We start from the raw sequence: 6,866 nt of genomic DNA on the forward strand, positions 1-6,866 counted from the left end.
AAAAAAAAAATTGATTCAATACCCGGTTCTGCTAAATAGATAAATAAATAATTGAGAACCTGCCTTCGTCTCAAACATGAAATCCTGCCAGGTGTGATGGTGTGCACCTCTGATCCCAGCTTTGCTGCCTGCTCTTCCGTGACCTTGGGCACATTCCCTTCCTCCTGTGAGCCGGAGGGCCTCCTTAAAACACAGGCTTGGGGCTGGTGAGATGGCTCAGTGGTCTGGAGCACCTACTTGGAACAAGCTTGGCAAAGCACAGGGACCGCGGTCCAATCCCCCAGCACCACATGCCAGCCAGCCCCGCCCCCTGGTGGGCTGAGCTGGCCACTCACACTCACACACACACACACACAATAAATAAATAAATGTTTAAAAAAAAAAACACAGGCTTGATGATGCACAGCTTGTACAGGTGCTGTGAGGTGGCTTTATGTGCAGCTGAGTTCCTTGCCTTCTCTTCCCTCATGATGGAGGGAAAAAGAGATGTCAGGGTGTTTTCTGCACGGCAGAGGTTAGGACTCTGGGTTCTCAGGTCATGAAGACCTGGGTTCAAATCCTGCCTCTCCAGCACACCAGCTGTGTGTCTTTTGGCGAGTCACATTGCCTCTGCAGCCTCCATTTCCTCTGCCATGAAATAAGCACAATAGTCTACCCATTAATGTTTGGGAAAAGCTGGGAATGCTGCTCAATAATAGGGTGCTTGTTTATTAAGACCAAGACCCTGTGTTCTATCCCCAGTCTAGCTGAAAAAGAAAAAGAAAGAAAGAGTTTGCAACAATTCAAAGACATAATACTAGTGCTAGTCCTGGTAGTACATGTTTATAATCTCAGTACTTAGGAAGCTGAAGCAGGAGGATCTCCTCTTTGAGCTCACACAGTTGCGGATGAGTGACATGTCCCATGCTGAGGACTCAAGCACAGGAGGGTCTAGATGCTGCTGTGTGTTCAGCCTGACTCTAAGTGAAACCATGAGCTCCATCCTGCAGCCACTACTTCACATCCCCTTGAAGAGCAGGGCTATCGTTCTTGCTCTCTGTTGTGAGCCAGCACTGTGCCTGGGCGGAAGCAGCAGCTCGGAAACATGAGGAATGAATGAATAAGCCAGAGAAGGGAAAGAGGGGTCAAGGCAGGCAGCAAACTGTGGTTGTCCAGCACCCTCAGCTTTTGGAGGTCAGTTCTGAGCTGAAGGCACTATAATCTGTCAGCTTTCCATGACTATAACATGATACTTGTGGCAGCATGACTTTATAAGCAAAAGAGGTTCATGTGGCTCACAGTTCTGGAGAGCCAGGCCGTGGTGCTGGAATCAGCTCCGGGCTGGATTTGACCTTCTGAGGGCAGGGTCTTCAGTGACCTCCTGCTGATCCCTGTTTTTGTTTTGTTTTGTTTTGTTTTGTTTTGTTTTGTTTTTGAGACAGGGTCTTGCTACGTAGTCCAGGCTGGCCTTGAACTGACAGTGACCCTTCTGCCTTGGCCTCCAGAGTACTAGCACCATAGACATAAACTGACACGCTTGGCTCAGGCCCTGCTTCTTAAAGGCTTACTATCAGTAGAGCGAAAGAATTTGCACTGAGGTCACTGGCAAGCGTCACGGACCAGGATGCCCAGCCCAGCAGGCAACAGCCTCCTTCCTGGCAACAGCCCTTTTCCTGACATCCTGCTGGGCCTATCAGAGAGATATTGTTTGGGGCTCCTCACCCAGGACAAGTAGACAATAACCAGTGCTTGTTGTACATATTTTTCCCTGGTCTGGTGCATTCATATAATTTTATAACTGCAGGAAATTCTAAAGGAGAAAATTCTGGCTTAGGTTCTCTGACTTCAAATGCAATTAAATCCGATCAGGCATGATGGTGCATGCCTATAATCCCAGCGCTGGGGAGGCTAAAAACAGGAGGATCACAATGAGTCCAAGTTGTATAGTGAGACCCTGTACCAAATACATTAAAAAAAATCAAATGCAATTAAATGTTTATTTATTCATTTATTTATTTTTATGTGGCCGGCTCAGCCCACCCTGGAGGCAGGGCTGGTACAGCATGTGATGCTGGGGATTGAACTACAGTCCCTGCACCTACCTAAACTTACCTAAGCAGGAGCTTTAGACTGCTGAGCTATCTCACTGGCCCCTGCAATTAAATCTTTTTTTTTCTTTTTGGTGGAACCAGGGGTTGAACTCAGGCCCTTGCGCTTGCCAGGCAAGTGCTTATTCTTCTGAGCCATCTCCCTGGCCCCTTAAATCTTGAAGGTCTACTATGTGCTAAGGTATTCCTAAATCTGTCTCATTTCAACATTACAACAATCCCCCTTCCCCCCACCCCATCTGGCTAGTTACTAATGCAGGCTGGCCTTGAACTCACTTCCCCAGTGTTGGGACAACACTGATAACCTTTCTCATGACTGATGAGGCATCAAAGGCCCAGAAGGGGCCAGTGACCAAGGTCACACATTTCATCTGAGCTTTAGTGTTAGTCTCGAGTCCACATCCACCCGCCACCCCCTCCTCTCCCCCCAGCACGTCTCTCCCCTCCTCCTCCAGCTTCTACTCAGGCAATGGCTGCAGGCAGGCTTTGCGGATAGGAGCTCTCTGGCCCTTTCCAGCTCTCACATCCTCGGTATTTAAATCAACACATGAATATTTCACGAGCATCCTGGGCGAAAATAACCCCCCGCCTGGTTATGTCAGGCTGCAGCCCCAGTCCCTAGGCCGTGGCTCTCCTGCTATTTACGAGACCTGCAATTCCGCGAGGCCTCCCAGCAGCAGCCCAAGGAATCAATAGGCTTTAAATAAGTAATCAGGAGCTGGAGACTACGTCGTGCAGCCAGGAGGGGGCAGGGATGTCGACACAGAGCTCGACAGGTTTGCTGCAAGGGGCCCTTCTGTCCCGTGGTCCAGGGGCCCTGGCGAATGTGAACAGCGCAGGGCAGGGGAGAATAACACAAAGGCACAATCACTGGTATTTACTGAGCCTTCCTCTGTGCCAGGCTTTGTTTTATGACTGCCAGTGTTCTCCTAAGCTGCTGAGGCTCAGAGAGGGGAGGCCATTGGCCTAGCGCTGCCCAGCCAGGCAGGGGCATGGAGCACAGGGCAGGTTTTGTTCACCTTGTGCGGCTGATGTTTGAGGCTGGTTCCCTCCCCATGGTGGCCTCTGCATTACAGGACGATTGGCAGCAGCCTCACCTCACCCCGGGTGCTAATAACCCTCCTGCCCACTGTCACCACCTAAGCATCTCCAAATGACATTGCATGTGTCCCCACAGTGCAGTCACCCCCCAGTTGACAGCCTCTGCTCTGGGGTGGTGTTGCTTTGCCAGTGCCTCCCTCTGCACGTAGGCTGAGATCGTGAGAGGACACCAGTGTGGATCCTGACTGGCTGTGTGGCCTTAAACACATTCTCTACCCCTCTGTGCCTTTGTTTCCTTCGCTATAAACTCCAAGTGTCTCGACAGGTTATCCTGAGGTTTAAGCAAGGTGGTGTTCACAAAGCACTCAAGGCCGCTCCCTTGTGACCCAGGGCCAGCACACAACCGATCTTTGCAGCCCCGGATGACACTTTCAGCAGAAAATGGGGAGAGGCAGGAGTCCCAGCCTGTGGGGAAAAAGCATGGTCCACACCTCTGCTGCTGCTTTGTCCCCTGAGGCTGCTCCATGCTGCCTGCCCAGAGGAGCTGGGAAACCAGCAACCAAGATACCCTCCAGGCCCAAAGCTGCCCACAGTGACAGAAACCACAGCTGCCCCTTCCTGCCGCCTGTGGTTCGCACATCCTGCAGACTGGCTTTGAGGCATCTATCCCTCAGCCTGCCACACCTTATGCCATTTAAGAAGGCTCACACATGGGGGCTGGGGAGATAGCTCAGTAGAATAAGCACTTGCCTGGCAAGCGCAAGGGCCTGAGTTCAATCCCTAGTTCTGCCAAAAACAAAAAAGAGGACCACACATCACTGGGGTTTGGTCTATCTTAGGTTTTTCTTTTCTGTTTTGTTTTTGTTTTGGAACCGGGGATTGAACTCAGGCCCTTGCACTTGCCAGGCAAGCGCTTATTCTACTGAGCTATCTCCCCGGCCCCTTATGTTTTTCTTTATTTGTTCTCATTCCATGAATTTATTAATTCACAGTCCCAGTGCCCAGCAGACCCAGCCTGGAGACAGAAACAGGCCCAGCCTGCTCAGAAACCCCTTGTCATGGTTTGGCCTGGGGACAAAGAAGCTTGCTGCTCCGAGGCTGGGACCCAAGACCCTGGGGCCAGAAGTCTGCTCACACAGAAATTTGTGTATTTTTATAATACTGACTTGTGTCTAAAACAAAACAACAACAACAAAAAAAAGCAGTTCTGGAACTGGGCACAGAAGTGCACACCTATAATCTCAGTACTTGGGAGGCTGAGGTAGGAGGATTGCTGTGAGTTCAAGGTCAGTCTGAAGAACATAGTGAGACTCTGTCACAAAAAAGACAAACAAAACCTTCCTGGCAAACACAAAGTCCTGTGCTGGTGAGACAGCTCAGTGGTCTACTTTAGAACAAGCTTAGCAAAGCACAGGGACAGCGGTTGGATCCCCCAGCACCACATGCCAGCCAGCCCCGCCCCCTGGTGGGCTGAACTGGCCACACACACACACACATAAATAAATAAAATAAAATAAAATAAAAAACTGCAAGGTCCTGAGTTCGATTCCCAGTACCACACAATCCTTGTAGTTTCAACACACTGCCCACAATATGTCAGGTGGAGGCGAGGTTCGAACCGAGGTATCCTCACCTGACTGCATTTGAGCAGGTGCTTAAACATGAGCAAGTGCTTAAACATGAGCAGGTGCTTAAACAACTGAGCTAACCAGCAGGCCCCCAGAAAGGTAGAAAGGCACCTCCAGGTCTTTGCCTACAGAACCATCCCCTAGTGCAGGAGAGCATGTGTGTGTGTGTGTGTGTGTGTGTGTGTGTGCGCGCGCTTGCACGAAAGCTGCTTTCATCCAGGCAGGGAACGCTTTGGAAGCTGGCAGGGAGAGGCCTTGATGGGCCAGGCCTGGGAGTGGGTCACTTCTGTCTGGGTTCCATCAACCAAACCTAAGTTCCTGCCACACCTGCCTGCAAGGGAGATTGGAAGCCACAGCCTGGCTGTGTGGCCAGCAAGAAGAGACAGGGGACAGCTAGCCAGATCCTAGTGACTGCACTGGAGGTGGCAAAGAAGACCCAGATGGGGACCTGGTCCCACAAAAGAAGGGGTGGCTGAGAAGCTGGAAGCTTGTATTTCCCACTGCAGGATCAGAATAAGCCCAATAAGCCCCACCCCATCCACCCAGGAAGTCTGTTTACTTTGTTTATTTTGTTTGTTTTGTTGAGGCTGGCCTCAAACTCCCGGCAGTCCTCCTGCCTCAGCCTCCCTAGTTCTTGGTTTGAAGATATGCACCACTACACCCAGGGAATTCTCCCAAGTGGCAGCCCCACTCCCAACCCTCCTGCCTCCACCCCCACCCATGTCCTTGCCAACTCAGCCAACTGGAGTCAGCAGTTCCTAAAGGGCTGCAGGGAAGCACCTGGAAGATCTGGCAGGCTTCCTGAAGGGCCCTATTGTGTGCCTCAGGGCTAGCTGAGCTTCCAGGTTGAGCTGACAAGCAGGAGCCGCTGTCCTCTAAGTAATGAGCGGCAGGTCATGAGGTGCCACTGCAGGCCTCAGCTCCCAGCAGAACGGGAGCAACAGGTGCGTACCACCACTATGGCAGCCTGGACTGGAATCTTGGGTGACTCCCAGGTACAGGGTCCATCAGAGGTTTATTTTTATTTTATTTTATTTTATTTTATTTATTTATTTATTTATTTTTTTTGGGTACTGGGGATTGAACTCAGATCCTTGAGTTTGCCAATCAAGCGCTTATCCTACTGAGCCATCTCCCCAGCCCCTATTTTTTTTTTTTTTTTTTTTTTTTTTTTTTTTTGCGGTACCGCAGATTGAACTCAGAACTTTGCGCTTGCCAGGCAAGCACTTATTCTACTGAGCCATCTCCGCAGCCCACCACCAGAGATTTAAAGGCTGCTGCAGCAGAATGGGTGTGGGGGCTGGGCACGTGGCTGTCAGCTGAGGCTGGAGGTGCCAGCAGGGCCGCTGTGACCAGCTGGCAGGCGCGGCCTCCCTCCTAGCACCTCGGCAGGCTCACCTCTCTGGGTTCCTGTCCAGCCTGTTTCTCCAGTTTCCCAGTCAGTTGTATGAGCCACCCGATCCTTTGCCAGACTCCCCTAGGTGGACTAGAGCGTCTTTGCTGCTTACAGCAGCGGGCAGCCGGGCGTGGCCTTGGCACTGCCCTGAGTCACCCCCAGCCCCACCAGGAGCTCCCTTCCCGCCCGGCTGCACCTGGGCCAGCACAGGCCCGGCTGGTCTCACACTTCTACCCATGTAACCCCACCCCCACCCCCGCCACCGTCAGCACCCAAGCTCTCTGGCGCTGTGGGCACTTTTCTCTGTTGCCCTGTGTATTTTATTTCATGCACTTAAGACCATGATTCCAAGGAAGGCTCCACAGACATCACCCAATGCCACAGTATCCAGGGCAACAAAGAAAATGTGAGTCTCCCTCTGGATCGTGGCCTCCATATGCAGACCCGGGAACCCTCCAGCCACAACGTGGACCCTCGCCTCGCTTTCCGAGCCCTTCCTGGTTTCAGGGCCACTCCTCCACCCCAATTTCTTCTGGAAAGAGCATTCTCCTGCCAGGCATGGTGCCACCTGCCTGTAATTGCAGCATGCTGGGAGGCTGAGGTGGGAGGATCAAAAGCTTGACTGTGGCCTCCCTGAGTTCTACGCTTTTTGCCTCCATGAATGAGAGATGGAGCGTGTGTGTCAGTCTCGAGTCTACTGAGCCCCCAGGGCTG

The sequence above is a fragment of the Octodon degus genome, unplaced genomic scaffold, assembly GCF_000260255.1.
Source record: "Octodon degus isolate 3935 unplaced genomic scaffold, OctDeg1.0 scaffold00138, whole genome shotgun sequence".
Classification (NCBI taxonomy): Eukaryota; Metazoa; Chordata; class Mammalia; order Rodentia; family Octodontidae; genus Octodon; species Octodon degus.